Genomic DNA, 24572 nt, shown 5'->3' with positions numbered 1-24572 from the left:
AAGCTGGAAATAGGAGGCGGTGAGGGGGACAACATTGTCACCCCAAACTTGGGCTTCATTCACCACTAAGGTTATTTTGTGCAAACTTAAAGCGGCATCTCCTTCTGAAAGGTCAAACTTGCTAGATGGAAATGCTGACCGGTCAGTAGAGGATTATCCTCTTGGCAGGAGAAACCCAGCTCGAATGCACCTCACTCCTGATTTGAACTGTCTGGATGATGGGATAAACACATCTAAGGCACAAACCAGGGCAATGACCTCAGGGAGGCAAAGGGACGTGCATCCCTCCCTGAAATGGAGATGCAAGAGTAAATTTGTAAAAGGACCACGGCTCCTTGTGAAATAATCTTCTATTTCCTAGTTTTCCCTCTTGAAATAATGGAAGACATTTTCTTTGAAATGAAACTTAGGGAAAGATGACTGTAAATTATTTCTTCCAGTGTGAGACACACTTAGCATTTCAGAACTGGATAAGACTCTTTGTTTAACAGATTAGTATATTTGTGCCTGGAAGATAGTATCACAGAGAAGCACAGCAAATGCTCTGATTCTGCAATTTTTAGGCCTTCTGCATGTGGGTGGAACACAGTCACCTATTTGAAATAACCCCAGACTCAAGGACACCGTCTTATCATTGCAGTAACTCGTTGGAACTAAATGGCTGATGGAAAGCAGTATTTGGGGGGCTCAGGTAATAGAGCAACAAGAAGACGATGTTTAGGTTTGAGACAGAGCATCTGCTGTTCTACGCCTAAAAGTTGCTGATTTGAGGCCCTCTTCTCCCCTAGAAGTGGCTCTTGAGAGAGGAGTGTTTGGCAAAGCACTTTCAGGACCAAAAAAAAAAAAAAAAAAAAAAAGGCACAAGAGAAGGGCAGCACACGGGGACCTCTGCCAAGTTTTGATTTTGACCTCGATTCAGCTTTCTGAAGGTCTCTAGCTAAAGATGACATTTACTGCCACAAAGCCATTTCCTAATAACGTGGCCTGAGCTGAAAATCCAATTCCAATCACCTTTCAACAATCTATTTTTATATTAACAAACACAGATGACAAAACCCTGAACTTCCAGCCCTTTCTCTGTCCCAAAGTCATGCCTGTCTGCCTGCTTTGGTGCCACTGCCTGCCCGACCTGCCCTTGGCAGCAGCCCAGGGCCCAGCGGCGGTGAGGTGAGTCCCTCGCCCACAGCCCAGAGGTTGTTTGCTGCCATGTGTCTGTGCAATGTGCACACTCAGCTAGCACCTCTGCCAAGGAGTTAAAGTCGGGAACCGACAGTTTCAACTACGTAAGCTGGATTTCAAAATAAAGTTCCTGTGCTTCTGGACCCTCTGAGTGTTCCGAGCCCAGGTGAGCTTTACTGTCACCCTCACGGCTGGCTGCGTGTCCCTCCTCTTGCGAGCTGCTAGATATTTACCCAGGGTTAAAATGGACATCCGTGGGTCAGCAGAAGTGGAGGAGTTTCTTTCTTGATTTATTTGTTCTTATTCTTGTTCAATATGATTAGAAGCCACCTCTCCGCAGCTGCTCCATAATTTGTACCATGTTTGCTTCTGGGATTTTTTCTAATAGTGCTGTTCCATGGAATAGCATTAATATTATGAAAAAGGGATCACTTTTTGCAGTTTAGCATGAAGTGGATGGTGTCTTATTATAAAAATTGCTGAAGGCTACGACGCGTAGGTAATTGGTTAATCCATGTAAAGTTTAACCTTGGCATATTTTTCCCTAGAGGAAATTTTTATATAGGCGGAAAGACAAATAGGAAAAATTAAATCAAACCCAAAACATACCTACTGACCGAATTCTGATCAGAATAGCAATATCCTTCCCTTGCTGCTGATATATTTCTAAAAAAAAAAAAAAGGTGACTTCCCACTTTGGACTAAAATGATGTCAGGTTATACAAAGAAAATGTATAGCTCTTCATCGGGTTTTTGGTTCATTTTGTTTTTACAACCCCCCATCCCATTCCCTTCCCCAATTAACAGGTTCTTCATAGGCACAGATAAACTGTATGTTCTTTTCCAAGAAATTTCTGCAACAGGGTTTTTGGATGGGGTCATATTACGACTCTAAATATGAATAACACAGCAGAGGGGAAAAAAAAGAACGGCATGCTGGTAGTATGGGTATTAGCTTGCGGTTTTGAAACTAGCTAACTATGCATAGACCCTGGGTACAGTTCAGACATGACTCTGATGCTCTATCCAGTTCATACTGGTTTGGTTCCTGAGTTAAAAGTGCTGAGAAAACAAACAAGCAAACAAACTAGTCTCCTGATTGGCTGCTTTTCTGGGGCATCATCATAGAAGGGCAGGAATGACAAGGGAGACAGGATCTGGCCTCAGGGAAAAAAGATCAATCATATATGAAATATGCATTTTGACTATACTGTAAATATGACTATAAATGTGAGTGATTAAGCATATCATTTTCAAACTCTGCAGTTTCCAGAATTTTAAATTTCAGCATAATAGATTCAGAGTAAACCATTGGCCTTTGCACTTATCATCTTATAATGTGCATTTGATCTTAGAAATATTAAATATTGGCTTTTTCTTTATTTTCTGCCTCCCTTTCTAGAGCTAAGAAGTAAGGAACCTTGATTTGCTTCATTTACTCCTCCAGCTCTAGACCTGGACCAGTGCCAGGTACACAGTTGTTACTCAATAAATGTGTGTTGAATAAGTATTGATTCTTCTCTTTTATTTCTCTGTTCCATGAAGCTGGTTGGTGATTGGTAACTTCTGAAATAATACTCTATCATCCCATATTCACTAATGACCAAAAGCAAAATCTCTACTTTTTTATTTCAACATATAGTACAGACTGCTAACATCTTGTGGATTTTAATATCATAGCTTGAAATGAGTTGAGACCCCTTTCTAATTTGGAGAGTTGCTGCTTGGTTATCAATTTAACTGCTTATGAGATTATTGGTTTCTTGAATGGAGGCCAGAAATAACACTGAAATAGAATACTCTTTCCAAAGTTCTCTTATAAATGCACCATCCAATTAAAGAAAGCTGAGAAAACATGACTTCAAAGTGCTTTCAAGCAAGTGAAGTCAAGTTTTGTACACAAATGGAGTGCTGCTTTTATTTCACATAGGAATGTGTATCTGCTTTTAATATAATGTTGATAGGAAAATCTTGTTACTGCTGAAAAGAAACAACGAATGTCCTCTAACAACTTGCAAACCTCAGCCAGTATGTTCTGGGCTCCTGGACTAGTGGGCCTAGCTAAGTCTCAGATGCTGTGTTTTCTAAACAAAGCAGATACCTGCGGCTTCTAATTCAGTAGACAAAAGTAGGGTGGAGAAATCAGAAATGCTTATAATCATGCCATGTGATTTGTATGCAAGTTATCTGCAGATTTCACTTTGAAAAAAATTTAAAGATTTTAAAAAAGAAACAAGATTTCATTTTCCTTTTGAGCTCAGCTCCCATAGATTGAATTCAGGTATCTGGCTGCCAAACAGATACCTATATGTATTGATTATAAGTAAAGCAAAATGGCCAAAAGACTATTAGAACATGCTTATACAATTCTACAAATTTTCATCTTTTTTATTATTCAATAGAACCAATTCTATTACTTAATGTTCAATTTCCTATTATTCTATTATTCAATAGAAGCTTTTGTTTAAGACAATGCTACAAATGCTGGCAAAAGTCAAGTGCAGGAAAGAAAATCAATAAAAATATGTATTCTTCATTTGGCAAGCCACAAAATATTTTCTTACATATTATCTAATTTGATTCTCATTGTAACTCTGTAAGGAGTCAGGGCAGGTGTGTGTTAATCTAATTTTGCATATGAGCACACTGAGGTTCTCACTTGACCGGTGCCAAATAAGTAGAAACCAACAGCAGAGTGTGACCATTCCTCCTGGGACCACTCCTGCCTAGTTAAGTGCTTGTTCAACTACCCTTCAAGGATTTCCTCATTGCCTTTCGAATTCCTTGACTCTTTCTTCTCTGGAAACATTGCATGGAGAGCTCTTAGTAAAGTGTCCACCTCATGGTAACCAGGAGAAAGAGAAAGAGGGCTGGATGTTATTGTTGTAATTATGATTAAATGTGATAACGTGTGTGAAAGTGCTTTGTAAGTCACACAATATGACACATGTGCAAGTGTATGTTATTATATGCATATATATATGCATGGATGGTGATGATGATTACTATTGCTTATATGATCCTAGGCATTAAGACTTCAAAAGAGAAACTCTTGAAACTTAGAGTTATCTGAGAAAAAAAAAAGATAGCTACCAGTAAACAAATTTAGTATAAATCATAAGAGAAAAAATGGAGGTAAGGAGAACATGCATAAATAAATAATACTTTTAAATACAGTAAGGAACTAGGATGCCTCGGTGGCACAGTCAGTTAAGCCTCTGACTCTTGGTTTTGGCTCAGGTTGTTATCTCCAGGTTGTGAGACTGAGCCCTGCCTTCAGCCCCAGTCCAGCTCTGCACTCAGTGCAGAGTCTGCTTGAGATTTTCTCTCCCTCTCTCTGTGCCCTGCCTGCTCTGTTCTCTCTCTTTCTCAAATAAAAAATAAACAAATCTTTAAAATACATACATACATAAATAAATAAATAGAATAAGGAACTAATTAGAGTATGCTGAGCTTTGAATAATTGCTCAAATGTGATTGAAGTTGAGTTGTAGGAGGAGACATGTGTCTTGTATCCCAAACATCTCCAATGGCACATAAATAAATACACAGAAGCTTAGAAGTTCTCATTTTGTTTTCTCAGGAAATTTCTCGTAATTGCATTTGAGTCTGCATGGGATGTTGAGCATTTCAGAGGAACTGCACAGTTTGGCTCCTGTGAAGTGTCCTGACTTGACCAGGTCTGAGTGTCTATCCTGAAGGCAAGGAGGCATTCCAGCAGGATCCTTTGCCTGATGACAGCCTGATAAAGTAACACAGATTGCCTCACAACCTTGTTATTGTCATCTCTTTATGTCTCCTGGTCTCTGTGCTTCATCTCTTTCCCCATAATTCCCTATTGCTGTTTGTAATCAAATCCTACCTTGGGAATGTCATACTGGAACATGAGGAGTACAACTGCCACTCCGGGCCCTTCTGCCGTGTCAGAGCATAAGGTGTTGTTTGAAATTAAATAGAATTACCAGAGTCCTTTCCATCGAATGAATGTTACCTAATGCTGGCATCAATAAATGGTGTGGTTCCTTGGTCTGACCCACTGAACAGGAATAAAGTCAACATCAACTTATCGCAAGTGCGTGTCTATGTGTATATCAGAACAACTTTGCATGGAGGTCTGAGGGGCTTGAATGACATTTTTCTCCTCTAGTTGAGTCTGAAGAAGAGAAAACAAACAAAAGAAACTTTATCCTTGCTGACAGATTGACAAATATCATGCATCTTACAGCAAATTGAGAGTCACATATGACTCCGACCCTCTACAGGTTTGTAGTCTGGATTGTATGTAACGTAATCCAGAATCTGGATCAGATAATATCTGGTGTGTTCACTTGATTTGTTGAGGGCATCAACTATCAATGCTTCATTGATCCTGACTCAAATGCCCACTCAAGAAATTCATGAAGCATAGACCCCTCTAGAAGTTTATAAATCTCTTTTGAATCCTATTATACGGTAACCACCCAACATCACATACTTGAAAAGTGCATTGAAACAGTATTTGAGAGATAGAATTCAACACACTCTATGAGTTTCCACTCCTATTCCTTTAAGGGAAATTTAAAAATTGGTCTGGAATGGACGCTTTCCTACCTCTTGAGCCTTCTGAAGAGCTTGAAAGCAAAGGTCATTTTTCTGTGACATTGCCTTCCAAATAGAGATAGAAAGAAATACTTTTAAGATATTCAGAGGACTAAAGAAAAGCTCAGTCATTCCCAGACCCACTAATCTGGTCTTTTGAATGCGAAAGAAATAAAAATATTTCAAATTCTTTACAGACACATAAAACTTCAAGGTGAAGTAAACTTTCTAGTCCCTGCTTTCCATTTCTTTATTCCCACCTTGGAATAATCTTTGGGATGATAAGCATCTGCCCACAATAGAAGTTTTATTTACTAAGAATCTACTGTATATCAGATCATAGACCAGGAGCTTCAGGAACCTCATTTGGAATTCTCATTTAGAATTTCAGTTCCTGGACATATTGTCTACCCACCTTGCAATAAACAAAATGAGGGTAAGAAAAGGTAGGTAATTTGTCTATGGCAAGAAGAGCTAGACTGAAAAACTTAGAGTCAGGTCTGTCTTATTCCCAAACTGTGCACTGTTTTTTGTGTCTGCGTGTCCACGTGAGTGGGATCCATCATACAAAGATACTGAATTTCTGTCTGCTCCAGATTGTCTACCTACTAGTTATTTGACCATGTGCAAATCACTTCAGTTTCTTTGACTAGAAAATGGGAATGATAATTTTTGTTCCTTGCAGTTCATAGCATTGTGGCAGAAGTGAAATGAGATAGGTAATATATGGTGTTTTAAGTACTACAACACTTTCAAATCACTGGCTAGATCTCCTAGACAGCCAAGAGGTCACTATCACTCTCTGCTCAATGAGATATCTTCAGGAGTGACTTGAACACCATCTGCAAGGCTTCTTTCCCTACCTCATTTAGGCCTCTACTGAAATGTCACCTCCCTAACATTAACTTCCTCAATTGTCCTATCTGAAAAGCCACACACTCAACCGCACCACTCTCTCCCTGACCATTATCATTTTCCTCTTGGCACTTAGTACCACATGATGCCCAGGTGTCCTCAAATAAAATGTGATTCGAAGACTGCTATGTCCCAGCTGGGAAAAACAGAACCTGTGATATTTCTAGAATAAATAAAAGAATGATTATTAAGAATTTTAGGCATTCTGAGGGCATTTGGGTGACTCAGTCAGTTAAGCATCTGCCTTCAACTTGGGTCATGCTCCAGGTTCTGAGATGGAGCCCCAAACTGGTCTCCCTGCTCAGTGGGAAGACCACTCTCTGCTTCTCCTTTCCCCACTGCTTGTCCTCTCTCTCTTTCTCTCAAATAAATAAATAAGACCTTCAAAAAATTTTTAGACACTATGATAGATCAGGGAATATTGGTTTGGGCAGGTGATTCCATTATATACCCCTTAAATCACACCATAGATGTCTCTGACCACACTTAGGAAAGACTTCAAAGAGCTCTTACTAAATCTTGCACAATGCTTTTTGTTTTCATTAAAATGAAGAATTTAGGTAAAACCAGTTATTTCCTTCAAGGCTTCTGACTGATTTCCATTAAAGTTGCTGCCTTTGCAACAGTTCCTTGAGTGATGTGTATTAACCCCCTTATAAACTCTCAGAGAAGGGGATCCCTGGGTGGCGCAGCGGTTTGGCGCCTGCCTTTGGCCCAGGGCGCGATCCTGGAGACCCGGGATCGAATCCCACATCGGGCTCTCGGTGCATGGAGCCTGCTTCTCCCTCTGCCTGTGTCTCTGCCTCTCTCTCTCTCTCTGTGTGACTATCATAAATAAATAAAAAAATTTAAAAAAAATTAAAAAAAAAAAAAAACTCTCAGAGAAGAGAGAATGCCATATGCCTTCATATTCATGCATTCATTCCTTCATTTATATAATTATTTGACAAATATTTTTAGAGTACTTCTTGAGCTAAGCAACATTCTAGATGCTGAGCATATAGCAGGGGCCAAAGTCCCGGCCTTCATGGAGATTATATTCATGTGGGGAGAGAGACAGACAATTGGCAAATAAGCAAGTATATTTGGAGAATAAGCAATGTTGTGCAAAGAAATAAAAGAGCAGAGAGATCAGGAGCTGAGGGATTGGGTGTAAAGGGCAGCTAAATCTTGGGAGGTTAGGGAAAAACATTTGAAGAAATAAGGGGTTAAACAATATGGAAATGGGGTGGGAAGCAAGATGTGTTTTAGAGGGAGGTGGGGCTCCAGGCAAAAGAAGAGCCAGTGACAAGTCCCTGAGGTAGTGACGGTCTGGGCATGTTCTGAGACTAGCAAAAAGGCAGTGTGGTGGGAGTTGCTGAAGCAGGCAGCTGGGTCATTTGGGATCTTATGGACCTGGGGCCAGAGTGTGTGGAGGGCAGTGAGTGAAGAAGGAAACAGCTACTTGATAAGAAAGGTAATACAGGAGTGGGCCTTAGAAGGATACCCTTAGAAGGACATAAGATTCGACTTTACTCAGGGAGGTGGAGGCCACCAGAAAATTCTAAGGAGAGGAGTGATATAATGTGACATATTTTTTGGAAAATCACGCTGGTAGCTGGGTTAGCAATAAGCCATGGGGGGTTGAAATATATGTAGAAAAACCAATTAGGTTATTATTGAGAGAAAGAGTGAGGTCAAGGATGACACCAAGATTTGGGGCCTGAGCAACCAGGACCAAATTGCCACACAATGAAATGAGGAAACGGGTGGAGTTTGGGGCTTGGGGAAATGAGGAATGTAGGCACTCAGTTGTAAATAACAGAACTCATTTGGCCTATTTACACAGCAGAGTAACTGAGGAGCATTCAAAGCTGCTGCAGGAGTGCCAGAGTACCAAGCTCAGAGGTTGCAGCCAGGAGCACAGCCCCAAACAACACCACAGGCTGCTCCAGGGAAGACACAACCCTAGGCCAGGCTGACACCAGACACCGGAAGCTCTGCCTCTGCTGCCAGGAGCTCCAGCTGTCACTGTGATCCCTACCAGAAAAAAATATAAATAAATAAAGTGGGACACATGCTCCTGCTTCTCACTCCGCCTTTCAGATCTGGGGCACCTGATGGGCAGAACTTGGTCACAGGCTGCAGAAGAGCCTGGCTCATGGGGTTCGGATTTTCAGCTTGAGGATTTAAGAGCATAGGCTCCCAAAAGGCTATTCACAAAGGTTTGATCAGCAGCAAGCCTGGCAAACATCCTGAGATATTCTTGCCATCATTGCTTTGCCTGTTACTAAGTGCTCAGTGAACATTTTCTTAAAAACACATATTTTTTTTTTCTACCTTCAGATTTAGATCAGGTTTCTTGTGGAATATGTGCCCAGTCCTACCCCAGACCTAGAAATAAAAAAATTTCAAGAGAAGAATTAATAATTGTCTTGAAGCATAGGAGAGAATACACACCAACTAATCAATAAAAGAATAAATAAAATTGGAAATTTGGGAAGCTCTAGTCAACTGTTGCATAAGAATACTCATTATCACCAGATAGTTACTAACTACTTATGTTTTCAATTATTGAGAAGTTATCAATGCTAAATGCTACGGTGCAAAATGCTGACTTTCAGCATTTCATTTGACTGTCATACCAAACCCATTGAGCAGAACTAAGCTTGGAGAGGTTATCTTGTATAACTAGTAAGTGATAGGATTCCTTGTCCTAAACTCTTAGCTACAAGGCTACATTCCTTAATTTCATCTCTAAGGAAACATGATGTCAAGTAAGGAACCAAGAGATCCACAGCATAACAACCCACTCTAAATACTTTCATTAATTATGTATCTTAGCTTTGTTTTTCACGTGTCATTAAAATAATCTGCTAAGAATTCATTCATCTTTATTTTTAAGAGATATGCGTCTGTGTACAAAGGATCAGGACATCCTAATGGTGCAGCAGTTACTACTCAGGTTTTTTTTTTTGCAAGAAAAAAAAAAAGAAATCCTGGAAATCTAATTATTAGTTAGGAGCTGACCAATAAATTGTGACATATTCTCTATAATTGAATACCACGAGTTCTCTGAAAGCATGGGAAGATCTTTAAGATATACTTTTGAGTTAAAAGATACCTACATGGAAAATAGTGGCTATCGTGTGATTCTGTTTGTAATCCTATAAACACAGATTTATATGTGTATAGATGCATACATAGTACATAGAATATTTCTAGAAGGATACATAAACTACTGGGAGGAGGGGAAAAGGGATTTGTAAAGGGTAAGGGAGACTTTACCTTTCAGTTTATATCTTTCTGTATGGTTTCAATCCTACTTTGTATATAGATAAATTTTATACTTAACAATAATGAACTTTTTCAGTAAAATCGGGGTTTGAAATATTGTTGAGCCCTTTGGAGAAGTTACTTTATGACTTCATACACTTCATTTTAAAATTATGAGGGCATAGAGATCATTTTATTGTTTTGATCTTTACACCAAATGTTCTTATTAGTCTTGATTGTTTTCTTCAATATTCATAGATACAGCAAACTGCATAGTGTTAATGTATAGACATTTGTTGTAAATGATCATATTTTCCCTCTAAATAAAAAGAACACAGAATTATACACCTAAAAATGGTTACAATGGTAACTTTTATGTTATGTATATTTTACCACAATTAAAAAAAGAACATAGAACTTCATGACATAAAGTATTCAACGGAACTTTCATAATCATAGCTAAAAACTCTGTTGCCTGCCCAGTGTCAGGCTCTGTGAGAAGCATGCAGGACCTTTATTTCCCTGAACCTTCATATTTCTATAAGCTTGGTGCTTTTCCTGCCCATTTTACAGAGAATGCTGAAAGAAATGATTCACCCAAGAGCATGCAGCTGGAAAGAGGTGAATGCAGAGATAGCCCAGAGAGTGAGCATGGCCCTGGAAGCCCACGTGCTAACACATTACTCTTCACTGCCTCTCAATACAAATGAGCTTGACTCCTGGGAAGATAACTGTGACATTCCCAGAGAAAATTGACTTATTCTTCCTTAAACATATGTTGTGAAATGTGAAGCTTACCAACACAAAAATTATTTAATATAAGGATCTGGGAATTTTCAGGCTATATTTTTTGATATACAAACTGTAATGTTGACAATAGTACTCAGCATTCATGGTATGGTTAGTAACTGGTAGGGGGAGTTTTCCATCTACAATAAGTAACTAGACTATACTCGCTAGTTAAATTTTCCGGCTATATCAGTGATGAAGAGAAAACTTGTCTTCATCTTTAGTATTGAAAATATTCTTGAAATATATGTGTCCACTTGCTTTTCTTAGTAGAATAGTGATAGGATCTTCTTTTGATAAAAGAATTTTGTTATGCAATCATTATGAATATCAGTGATCATTGTCTAAACATACGTTAAGCTGAATTTATATTGAATCTGTCCTCTACCTTGAAAACTTCCTTCTTTATACTAAATCATCAATATGGGCTTATTTTAGATAGTTTTCTCCCATGTTTTCTAGAAACAGGATTTTCAAAGTCATTCAGGTTAATTGGATTCTAATTCATAAAGTTTGGCTACACACTAATGTTTCAAGTGGTTCCACCAATGAATAATTTTGAATTGCTGGGTTTGGAGACAGTGCTACAGTGAAAAACACTAAATCCACACAACACTGAAACATGGTTTGTAAAAAAGAGGAGGTTACAGCTTTTACAATATGCATTCCTGCCACACCTTAAACCCATCTCCCACTTCTCATCCAGATACTTCCTTGGAGAAGACAGGCAGGTGTGATCCTAGCCTCTCTTGCCTCTCACCAATACTATATTTTCTCACTTTAAGTCCCCTCACTACAGAGAAAGGAATAAAGATAGAGAGAGAGAGAGAGAGAGAGAGGCTGAGAGAGAGAGTATGTGTCTTACAGGATTTCTAGGAGTCAGCTAATCAAAGTTCTTCACTAGTGTAGACAGGCCCTTGGCAGCATTCCTGACAGATAACAATCTAGTGTGAATGTTAATTCTTTTAGTTTATAGAGACCTCTGTGTCACTGGACATTCCTTCTTTTGTCAGATAATTCTAATTACTGTAATCCTTCTGCTACCAAAACAGTCAACTACTGATACTAGCTTCTGGCACTTGGAGGAACTCTGATGATGAATACTCACTCTTCCACAGACTTCTCAAGCCTTCTTTAACTACAACCTGCCCTTTCTCAGAGAGTCACTAAAAATGATAAAGCCAGAGGCTGGCCAAAGCTCCTTATAACCTCTGGACAAAATATCTATTGGAATGTATTCCTTGCCTTACAATATAAAGCATTCCAGACTCTATTTATTTTTAATGCAGAAGGAAGTTACAGTTTGCATTATGTAATTGAACAGTAAGAGCAGATTGTTCTCAGATATCCACATTCAACAGAGCTATGCTAGACGCCACACAAAACGTGTTTTAAACAGACAACATTGGTTTCTCCTTAGAGAGTGCCTAACACAGTCCTCAGCTCCCAGGGTGAATAAATGAAGGCTGAATGACATGCACAAAAATAATCTACCCACACAATTATCAACACATTAGAAGGTAGCAAGGTGACAACAGCCCAAGATAATAAACAAGTAAAAATTTGCATAATTAGGTCTTAAATTTTTTTAGTTGTGAAATGTGTGTGATTCACTAGGTGATTCTGGGTGTAGGTTAGGAAATATTCACCTCTCTTAAACTGAGTCTGGTAGAAGCCAACCAGGCTTCATGCTTTGCCAACCCACTGGGTGTTTGTTCTGCTGGGTATTATTAGCCAACCAGTTGGACAGGAATTCTTTCTTTTTTTGCACTGATGCGATATATTTTCTGACTTGCCTGAACAAACATGTTGTTTAGGCCTCTGTGTGGAGAAACCTGGAGGTGGTTTTGGAGAAGACAGAGCATTCTACTAAGGAAGGACTATTATATGGTTGTAATCACTGCTGAGAAATGATTCTTTTGATGTCTACATGTTGTTGAAGACACTGGAGGGCAGGGAAGCAATCCTTTGGAGTGACATGAATAATAGAGAGTAATTCATCATACCAGTTTCCTCTGAAAACATTCTCAACCAAACACTTCTTAACCTTTCTCTTCCCTGAAGTACTCCTAAGAGATTGGAAGGGGAGGTGGCTTAAACTGAAACTTACGGTGTTTGTTATAAAGACATCCAAAACATTTTATTTGTGGGCAGTGAAATAAAGGAAGAAATCAAGCTTCCTATGGGAGAAGCATCAAATTTGGAATCAAATCCCAGCTCCTCTGCCATCATTAGCTTCACTGCCTCAGGTCCTCAGTGAGTCCCCGTCCTCGTTGTAATAGACCGCTGTGAATTCAAGTAACATGCATCAACACCCAGGATCATGTCTCGTGCAGTGGTTCTCCAAAGCAGCAGAAGCAGCAGCGTCTGGGAACTTGTTAGAAATGCAAATACTCCACTGCACCCCAGACCTAATGAATCAGAAGAGGACGGGAAGGAAGTGGCAACAATCTGTTTTCAACAAGCCTTCAAAGTAATTCTGATGCACGATATCTTGAGACCCACTGTCCTGGCATGTGAAAGTTCCTCAAAACATGGCAGCTGTTAACACATTTCCTGTTAGTCTAGTACTTTGCAGCTTTCAAAGTTGCTTTTCCACTCAAAATATCATCTACTTCGCTCAAGTTTGCATTCCTTTTGACCCAGTAATTCCACTGCAAAATTTTCCTAAGGAGATAATATGAGATGTTCAGAAAGCTATATGTAGACTGTTATTCATTGGGGAATCAATCATGCAAATGAAAAATTGGAAACTAGAGTTAATTAAACAATATGGAGTTGTTTTAATAAACTATAGCACCTATATAAGAGAACACAGTGCAGCAAATAAAAATCATGTTGTAGATCTTATTTGTCAGACCAAGTGCTGAAAATCATCTACATCAGAATCACCTGGGATGCTTTTCAAAATGCAGATCTCTAGTCCTCATCTCAGATTTATGAGTTAGTCTCTGTGAGTGTATCTTCATTTTCTACATGCTCTCAAATGATTCTTAAGTATCAAAAATTTAAAAATTGTGTTAATACTTGATAATATGTTAATAGTTAATATGGTAGGTATTCGTGGTATTTTTATTGAATGGATGAAAGCATATTACAAAACATGCATTTACAAGATCTCAATAATATAGGCATTGTAGACATGTATGTATAAAGAAGACCAAAAATTCATGTGCTAAAATATTAAATAACTATGTCTGGATGGTAAGATGGCAATTCTGGTGGCTGTTTATTTTGTCATGTTCTAAATTTTTCACATTCTCTATAACGTGTGTGACTTTTCAATGAGAAATGTTGCTAATTTAAAAACCATATTTCAGTGCATGGGTCATTAAACAATGGAGTGAGGACTTAATGTTTATACCTACAAATAGAAAAAACTATGACGTAGACATAGGTGCACAAGAAATAGAGAAATAATAAAATGAAGACATGATGGACAAAGCAAAAACACTTGTGACTCGCAGGAAGAATATTTAAATCTGCATAAGGAGTGGGGCCACGATGAGTTTAGAATTAGGTGGGAAGCCATCCCCTGCTCTTCTTTCCCCCACCATTTGTGCACAATGGATAGAGGCATAGGTGCCTGGCATACTGCTGACACTGTGTATCCTCGATGATCACTGAGAACAGAAAGAAAAAAAAGCAGAGGATGTGGACCTGGCACAGCAATTGTGGAGACTTTGATGGATTTCTTGTGTTAATAGGAGAATTGCCCACCTTTCAGGAGTGATGTAGGTGTGGTACTTTGTGAAGTCAGAGCAATGGTGTAAATTACAGATGAATGTCTTGGCCAGACTCCTGATTTCCCCTACAGTGGACACTGGCAGGTAAGTGACTGGAATGCAGGAAGATAGTCACTGGAAAATGCTGTACACCCCTGCCCCCAACAACTGACGAGAGCAGCTGGCTGTTAAGTAACTACTTTCACAATTGTATATTGTTTATCCCGGGCCCACCACCAACCTGGGCATTAGAAAAGATATCACAAGAGGTAAAGAGTGAGGGCCACCAGGCATCCCCTGGCTTGAATGTGCTTGGGGCTTAATGCTCTATGATAATTTCTTGAAATTCTTAAGCAATTTGTATTTTGTAAGTGAAGTCCAAAGAAACAATGGAGCAAGGGGGTGAGGAGGAGCTTGCTCACCCCCCAATTTCCTCCTCAGTCCTCACAGGTTGTATGTCTCCAGTTCCCTGCCCCCACCCAGGGCCCTCAGCCCCCTGGACAGGCAGGAACCTGAACAAAGGTGGGTGGATGGGGGTGGCAAGTGGAGGTGGGTGTGCATACCTGGTGTACCAAGTTGCTGGGCAAGGCTAGGGCAGCTGGGAGGGTCTGTGCTCGCCCCTTAAATCCCAGGGCTCAAGGGAGCATGATGTTAAACAGCAAATAATAATAATAATAAAATACCATGACATGTCAAGAAAGAGACAGAAAAAGAAAGGACAGATTATATTTCCTGCTTTTTGAACAAGAGAGTCTGTGGGTTTTTGCCCTGGACCTTTTAAATTAAGGAGCCATCCTGAAGAGGACTTACATGGAAGGAATCTAGATATACATATTGAATAAATGAAAAGGGAGGACTTACTGGAAGAGGCTCCTTGCTTGATGAGCACTTATGGTCTGTCTGAGAAAATAATCTACCCAGGAAGGGTGTTTCCCTCAAAAAGATCATGCTATAAAGTAAATTGTGTGGTAAAGAAGAATCACATTTTCTCAGAAGTCTCTAGTGGTTATAGACCAGGACACAACTCTTCTTTAATATACGCAGTACAAGCAAGTATTCTAAGTCTGTCTGTATACACACACACACACACACACACACACATACAGACATGTGAAATCAGGACTAATTAGAGGGAATATTGAGAATGTAATAGACAAGTCCTTCTCTTTTGCTGAAGAATGCCAGGAGGAAAAACACATAAAAATAAAGTTGAATTGAGGGGTCCTGGGTAGCTCAGTTGGTTAAGTGTCAGCTCAAATCATGATCTCAGGGTTGTGAGATCGAGCCCCAGGTCGGTCTCTGTGCTGGGTGTGGAGCCTGCTTAAGATTATCTCTTTCCTTCTCCCTCTCTTACTGTTTTCCCCTTTAAAAAAATAAATAATAAAGCTTAATTGACTTCACCTTTCTTCCTTAGAAATTAACTTTCCAGCAACTTTCTATTTCTCTCCTTTTGAGAAAATAGTTTTCTAAAAATGAAAATAATAAATTGTGCCTCTTAGGAAAAATGCTGCCTCATTTTATTCATTAGCATTCTGGGGAGCAGAGGGGACACAGGCACAAACAAATCACATTGCAAAAGATTATTAGTACAAAATATATACATTATTACAAAAATCAATTACACTTCACAACAATTTCTAAATTATCCCCATAGAAGTACAAACCACTTTAGAAGCTGAATAAAGGAAGAAAAACTCATTAAACTCCTGAGTCCTGCTGAGTGTCTCAGTGAGAGAGAATGAGCTTAGTAATTACATATGAAAGAAGTGTGTGTGTTTCAAAAGATCCCTTCAAGACCTAAACCTTGGCTTACTTTACTCCAAGTCACATGAACTTCTTTCCTTCCTCTAAGAAGAGAATTCGTCAAGATCCTCTTGCTTATTTGCATGCTTATAGACACAGACAAGATATGTATCCTGTATTATGGAGAAAAGGGTCTAGGTAAGAAGGTAGTTTAAGACCAAACTCAGCTTCCTGTCAGAGGTAAGACATACCTTCATAGCTGCATCTGTCTGGAAGACTCTAGGCGGTTCTGCCATTAGACCCACACAAATGGGGCCTTAGCCTGAGGCTCAGGCTTTCAATTCAGAGGAGAGAGAGTCATGCCCACTCAGAATCAACACACTTCCTTCTAGTCTATGCTTTGGATACTTTGAACCCTGAAATGTTCTTCCTACATATCCCAGTCTGCTTCTAGTCACATCCCAGCTATTAATTGCATCCCTAGCCTAATAGTAGCCAAAGGGCAGCTCTTTGCAGGCCTCATGTGTTATCCTCTGGATATCCACACATCTATGGGTGTGCATGAAGTCCCTCAAGTTGCAAGACTGAGCAGATGCTAAGAAAACAAAAGGAGCAGGCCATGGGTTGGAGGAGCGGGGACTCTCATTTGTACTCTTGCCCTGTGTGCAAATGTTAGGGCTGGGTCTTCTTTCAGGAGATTCCAAGGCACTTTCTAGGTAGAGAGCATCTTAAAGGCAGAGGGAGTTGCTGGACAGAAAGTTGACCCTCTATCAGGGCCTCATTTTCTCACTGAAAGAATGATTGTGAGGACTATATAGGATCCAGCCCTTAAATTTATCATTTATGATAACAAGAACCCCAGCAAAGTTGAAGCAAAAACTCACTGAATATCAGCATTTGGTTTAACACAATGCTCACTGAATTATCCAAAGTTCCTTGAATTTTTATGTATAATAAATCTCCTAAAGACTCCCAGTGGCATGGCCAACAGGCCACCAGATAGGCCAGAGCCTATGCCAAGGACTAAGCGTGGGACCTCTGTGAGTCATTACATCTGTGCTGCCATTGACACACAGGGGAGCGAGCCTGCCTGCTTGTCTAAGACTACCTTCCTGCTTCCTGGACAGGAGGCCTCAAGTTTTACCTGTAGGGAATCATTTTTTGGGTTGAACCGATTGCAGCTGAGATAGGTAATCCCACATTTCAAGCTCTGGTTAAGGTTCTCAGAAGCAAGGTGGAGCACAGCCACAGACATGGAGAAAGAAAGGTGCAAAATGTCACAAGGGCACTCAAAACAAAAGAGCAGGAAGTCCCACAAATGAGACAGGAAGGCTTAAGCCAGCCAGGTCCACCACATAGACTTGCACACCATAGACTCTGTGATCCGTGTAGTTTGAATTCAAGATTACTTGCTTTATTGAGTGAAAAATGAGGCCACCTATATGGGAAGAACAAGAAACTCATACATCTTTTAGTCAATTAAATTTTTTACCACACTGAAATTGGATTCTCATATGGTTTCTTTTCTTTGAAAAACTTGTGTGGTATTTGGGAGATACATCTCAGTGGTGTCTATGGGGTAATGTAACTTTTATGTTAAAAGCCATTTGATACCAAGAATATACCTTTTATTATTTTTTACTAAGTTGCAAGTCACATGTCATAAAATTTACCCTTTTAAAAAGTAAAATTTAATAGTTTTTAGTATATTCGTGAAGATGTAGAACCATCACTATTATTTCATTCCAGAAAAATTTTATCATCCCCCAAAGAAACCCCATTATCCATTAATTTTCACTCTTCAATCTCAAACTTCTCTCAGTGACTGACAGCCATTAATCTACTTTTGATCTCTATGGATTCACCTATTCTGGACATTTCATAAAATAAAAATCATACAACATACAGTTTCTGTGTCTGACTTTTTTCACTTAAGATAATGCTTTCAATTTAGTACAATAAAAAAAAGATAATGTTTTCAAGGTTCATCCATGTTGGGTAGGCATCAGTACTTCATGCTTCTTCAAGCTGCATAATATGCCATTGTATAGATATAACAAGTCTTTTGAATCTATTCATGGATATTTGAGTTGTCTCCACATTTTGGCTCTTATGAGTAATCCTGCTATTAAAATTCATACGAGATTTTGTATGGACATATACTTTCAATTCTCTTGGGTTTTCTGGTTATGAGTGTAATTTGTTTTGTATCTTTTAATCTTAAGGAAAATGAAGGTTAATGCTTTAAATATTAGCCTGAATCTTGGGTTTCCCACACTCCACCAAAAAGTCTACATGGTGTAAGGGTGGAATTGAATCTATTCGCTCCTTTGCTCCTTCTCCTCTTGGCTCCTCCAAAGCCCTACAAGCCAGAGAAACTGTTGGTTGTTGAAACAGGTCTTGGTAGATAAAATTAACTGTGGTGCTTTTCCCAGTTTGCTCACTATGGAGCTCTTTTCTCAAACAAAATTTGTACTTAAGAATCCTTCCTTCTAAAAAGTAAGAAAAAGTAGCAACCTCTGAAATGTTCAAAGAGGAAACATGGCTACGTGCTCCAGTTTGGCTGTTTATGAATCTCATCCTAGAAGTGTAGTGCCATGAAGACCATAATAACACAATGACTTGGAAGATGAGCTAGAAACATAGCAGGTGTGGATGAACACTTTTTTTTTGCTGCTACCAAAGAAGGTCTCAAGTAAGGAACAAGAATGGGAACTAAATAAACCATAATATTGATTAATAAGATGTGCACCTTATTTTTAATCCATGTAGACAGTTGCCATGACTCTAAACTAACTAGTTGGAAGTGAAAAATTCAGTCATACAGGCCATTAAAAAATAACAATTCAGTGTTACTTTTGGTAGAGTTTTCCCCTCTTGAATTAATTTTGTTTGTAGACTTAGCTATGATTTGAAGAACAGAACATGTACTCAGAAATGTGCTACATTGATAAATTATGCCGTGAAGAAAGAGGCAGGATATATTTCTGACTTTTCAATTTGACTGTTAAAATTTGCATTTCTTACTTTCCATGTGTGTCACCATAGCTTTTTTTTTTTTTTCCTGTAGGTTTTTCAATTCTCTTTCCCTGCCCCTTTCTTGTTTTCTTTCTTTTTGACCCAGTAATTCCTGAATCACCATTTTGCCACTTGTGATTGTTTTCAAACTAATGTGTTTCACACATACGTTTCAGAGATACATCCATCAGGAGAAAATTGCAGGTGCCAGTAAAAATCTCTCTAATTTGTTAATGCATGCCTGAAAAATACAGGAAGTGTGAGATGAGTACAAAAATAACTTGAAACAGAAGGCTGAGGAGTGGAAGGATAGGAAATATACATAATAAGTGGTTTGTTGATTTTTTCCCTCATAAACTAACCCACATGTCACTGCCTGCTAAGGGGTTTGTCTAATGCCCATACTTTAAGCATCCAATGGAGTTCCAGGCCACTGACTCCAGGGTTCATGCTCAGCAGTGGTAATTCATGCATCCAGCATGCTCTTTTCCTGGCAACTCTTCCAAGAGATGGAAAGTCATAGTCTCATTTGAATTACCAGGTTCTTTGGGAAAATCTCTTGGATGCTGTACAAACCACTCAAATCCAATATTTCACTAGAGATAACTGAAATTTACAGGGGCCGCAATTAGGATTCGTATTTGTGGTCCTTGTGATTTGTATTAATCATAAGCTTCCAAAACGTCAGAAAGAGTTCACTGCATACACAAAGGATTTGTGCTGCCTGCAGAGTTTTACACATGCTGTCCAGGGTGGAGAGAACAGTGGCCCCATGAACATTTTGCTCAGTTCAGCTTAGTAGGCATTGATAGGCACAGTGCGGTTCTAGATGCAAGGGGAATTGCAAGAATAATGTGCTCTTGAGGAGCACAGGAAATAAGCTATATAAAAACAACAACAAAAACAACAACAGCGGCTCCTGGGTAGCTCAATCCATTAAGTCTCCCATTTTTTATTTTGACACAGGTCAGGATCTCAGGGTCTTGGGATCAAGCCCTGTGGTGGACTCCTTGCTCAGTGGGAGTCTGCTTTCTCTCTCTCTCTCTCTTTTCTGTGTCTCCCTCTCCCCCCACTCGTGCTCGCTCTCTTTCTCTCTCTCTCTAAAAATAAATAAATAAATCTTTTTTAAAAACAGGCCTATGTTAGAACAATAGATACATAAATACATGCTATAAAATGTGTAAATGCATAGAAAATGAGGAAATCATTATGTGGAAACATTGGGAGCAGACTTCATTAGGAAGTTAACTACTGAGCTAAGTAGAACTCTAAGGCTAAGTAGAACTCTAAGATTTAGTTTGGCGAAGTAGAAAGGGAAGGTCTTTCGGATCTGCAAAGGAAGAGTAAAAGGATCGAAAGCAAAAGCCTTAGCAGTGTAATTTGAAAGTTAAAGCTCATATATTCCACAGCTGGAGTGTAGTTGAAGGTGCTATGTGACCTAGCTTGGGCCCACACAGCACAACTCTGCTGGCTGCCAGAGTGAGAAAGCTCTGCTCATCTCCAGACAAAGGAGCAAAGGGGGCCAGCGCCGACCATCTTCCCCCTCATTCCTGCTGGAAACATGCCAGGTGACACCTGAAGCTACAGAGCTGTTTGCCAAGTTGGAGGAAAGGCCGAGAGAATCAGAAGATGCTGGACTCAGCATCCCTGCTTTCTCTTTTTTAATGTGGGAAAAAGAACTCCATTGGGGTTACCACCTACCTTTTCTATTATTTGTAGCCCATCACACTTCTCACTGAAACCCACCTCATTCTTACGTGGGTTTTGGTAAGAAAAATGTTGCCCTTATTCAGTTGTATTTAGTAAAACTAGTTTTAAAATAAAAACGTGCACAATCATAGGATTATTTCATGAGTAAATTATTGTTTTGTAGCTTGAAAGTTTGTTCACTTGGAGAATAACATTTCGATAATTATATATATCCATTTCATAATTTGTAGCTAAAAGCAGATTTCCTGAGCTTTCAGCCACTTTTAGCCCATTAATCCTTACTATCTCAGATGAGCACATCTAAAACCCTCTGCATGGCTATGAATTTAATAAGTCAGCTAGGACTTCAAGAGATAGATATATTTACAGTATCAATTATTTTCCTATAGTTTTTCTTCCAGCTCTATGAAGTAATTTGTCTCTGCTGGTATTTTTTTTTTTTTTTTTAGATTTAGAAGATTATTGTATTCACTCCAAAATCTATCTTTTTACAGAATGTTCTCGCATTTCATGAAATAAAGGTGGCTTAAAAATTCTTAGTCCCTAAACCATCCAAGAGTTATTTTTTCACCAGTTTTAATAACTATCGGCAGAATAAATAGGCAGAAATAAGGATAACATATCTTGGAAGCTAGTCACTTTCCAGAATCTATAAAAACTGGAAGGGCCCAATCTTCTTGGAGAATTAAAAAAAAAAAAAAATCTGAGCTTCATTCCCAGAAATCCTGATCCAATAGATTAGGATTGAAGGCCAGAATTTTTTTTTTTTTTAAAGAAATTCCAAATACTCACCTGGGTTTGGGAACCACCACCATAGTCCAGTGCTTCACCAAAGGCTCACAAGACCTAGCTTAGGGATCCTATTAAAATGCAGTTTCTGTTTCAATAAATCTCAGGTTGGCCTGAGATTCTGCTTCTCTAACAAGCTGCCAAGTGACACCCATGCTGATGGTCCATGAACCACACTTTGAGTGAAGAGAATCTAAACTACACTTCATCTTTTGTACTACAGGCGAGAAAACCGACTGAGAGATGTTACTTGGGTCATCCAGGTCACATAGGCATGCAGTGGCCGTGTGAGACCAGAAGCCAGCTCCTTCCATTCCCAGCCCGGTGCTCCTTGGTACTGTGTCACTGCCTCCAGAGCAGAGCAGTGCTGCTCTTGGTCTGGACAAGGACTGGAGAAGATGAGCTTCCTTGGTTCACAGTCTTGTTTTGTTTTGAGACCTTTCAATAGTTGGTGATCTCATTCTTTACCTGTCTTCAACTTTTCTTTCCACCTCATACCTCGCCAATGGTGTGGCAGTGGATGTTTAACTACGGGCTCCCTGGATGGGGGTAAGAAGCAGGGAAGCCCTGAATTGTAACATTTGTTGATTTCTAGGGTGTAAATACTGCTAGCATGGCCAATCTGAAGATAACCAGCTTACCTGACTGAATGAGTAGCTGGGAAAATACGCACACAACCCGCTGGCATGACCTAGTGGGAGCCGGCTCCAGCATTCCTTGCATCCAGCTCTCTGGTCCAGCAGAGCTGAGGCCACAGGCCGGACGCGCAGCTCTGTTTCCAGCCAGGCTGCCAGGAGCTGCTACCTGGAGAGGGGTCAGGAGAAGGAATAACACTATTGTTTTTCAAGTGAGTCAACCTCTAGTGTAACTGGTCGGATGTATTGATTATGTATTAACAGTGAAAATGTCTTAAGAAAGCTAATGCCAAGAAGAGAGGAAAGCTAATGGGAAAAGTATCAGCTTACCAGTGAACTGAACATCTACAAACTGAAAACAAACAGGCAAACACAAATGAACTGATTAACCCGAAAGTGGACAAGTGTATAGAGAAATACTTTCATCAAAATAGAACCAAAAACCACTCGGTTAACTTTCAGTTCAAGTCAATAGTATTGATGGAATGCCCTGTTCAGGACATTTAGCTAGATTCTTTTTTTTTTTTTTTTTTTTTTTTTTTATTATTTATTTAGCTAGATTCTTGCAGCATAGTTTTATTTTCATGTCATCTCACCATAAGCTCTTTCCTTCTTTCTTTCTTTCTTTTGCCACTTCTGCTAGAAATCCCACTGGAGAAGATAAGAAAAATAATCTCCTGTGCCAGGGCAGGAGTGACTAAACTTCATCTGCCACTTCATTTGCCATATTTTTAAAAATGAAGGTTCTCTATGAAAAGAGATTCATTATATTAAGCAGTTTATGCAGCTCTAGGATGAGACTCCAGTGTCACACAGAGCACATACCATCGTACGGAACAACAACAACAACTGGAGTCCGTGTACCAAAAAGTTTACAACATTTTGACATCAGCCATACAAAATATAACATTATTATTCTTATTCATGAAAAAATATTTGTAAATTGGATAGAATTATCATTTTCCCATGTAATTTATAAACAGTAAAATTAAGTGCAATGACATGAAAGAGGCAATTCAGGTACCATATATATTTCTGTCAAAAATAGTCTGTTCTTTTCGCTTAAGCTTCCATTCTGTTCTCTCTCCCTAATAAACATTCCTCAATTAAAAAAAAAAATTCTCCCTATTCTCCTCCTAAATGTTACCACCATTCACTAACTCCCTTGGGGAGAAGTGTCCTTCTTTCCCATCATATATATTTAGTAAATGCTACCTAGGATCAGGAACACCTGTGATGAGTTTGATTGCTTTTCTCTTGTTATCAGTCCCTGTAGTTCAGTGTGACAAGGCAAAAAGGTAAAAGAGAATCCACAGAAATTCTGCGTGAGTAACATTTAGCAAAACTAAGCCAATATGTTTAGAAACAGAAGATCATTCTGAAGTAACCTTATCTATACAAAACATATAAAGAAAATATGATAGTAATTAATTAATCTCCTTATTTAGGGAATATCTAGACATTAAATTGCAAATTCCTTGAAGGCCTGTCTTCAGCTTACCTGGTAAGCCCTAGAGGTTTGATACCCACAAAGTACCACGTTAGTTAAAGAATCTGTTTCAATAAATATTTACTGAGCACCTACTATTTGTGAGATCTTGGGCAAGGCATTGCAGATACTTCATGTAATGCAAGGAATATCAAATAATCTACTTTTTTTGAACATCAGCACCATGCTAAGAATTATTTTGAGCTAAGATCTAATTTTTAACCCAGAATCATTCAGTGGGTTTAAAATATATCTCTTGTAAAACAACTACAGTCGCCATTATACATCCTGACAATAACAAATTCTCAAATATTTGATCACCAGAAAATAAGTAAGAGAATATAAGTTCAACAGAAATCTGTCTTAAAAATGAAAACACAATCCTGAGGTCCTGAACCAAGGGCTGAGCATTTTTGTCAGTTGCACATTTTTTTCTAGGGCTCTATTGTACCCCATACATTTGTTATAAAGATCAAATGTATGGAGAATTCATGAACTCAAAGCACCATATAAATGTAAAATGGAATAATTATTATTATATATAGGTTTCTACACACAGAAATTTATGAAGTCAACTTTTGATGAATCCGTATATGAAAAGTGTATCTCTCCTTCCAGAAAACATTAAAAGTTAGTCAATATCTGTCTTATTTTACTACAGTTAATCTGAGTGAACTGTAACCTCCCTACATGGTGAGAGTTATATTTTGCCCTTTACTTCTGGAAACCTTTTACTTCTTTTCTTCC

The 24572-nt window shown here is 38.9% G+C and overlaps 1 long non-coding RNA gene across 1 annotated transcript in view; it reads left to right on the top strand.

Moving 5' to 3' along the window:
• The window catches only part of LOC106558449, a 107687-nt gene extending 102436 nt beyond the window's left edge, over positions 1-5251 (top strand). The window contains exon 6 of the long non-coding RNA XR_005353522.1: positions 4763-5251. This is a non-coding gene — a long non-coding RNA (uncharacterized LOC106558449). The remainder of the gene's footprint in view (positions 1-4762) is intronic.
• The last annotated feature ends 19321 nt before the right edge of the window (positions 5252-24572 follow it).

Source organism: Canis lupus, chromosome 1 (assembly GCF_011100685.1).
Source record: "Canis lupus familiaris isolate Mischka breed German Shepherd chromosome 1, alternate assembly UU_Cfam_GSD_1.0, whole genome shotgun sequence".
Lineage (NCBI taxonomy): Eukaryota > Metazoa > Chordata > Mammalia > Carnivora > Canidae > Canis > Canis lupus.
Note: the sequence above shows the minus strand (reverse complement) of the source record. Positions and strands in the feature narration are given on the sequence as shown.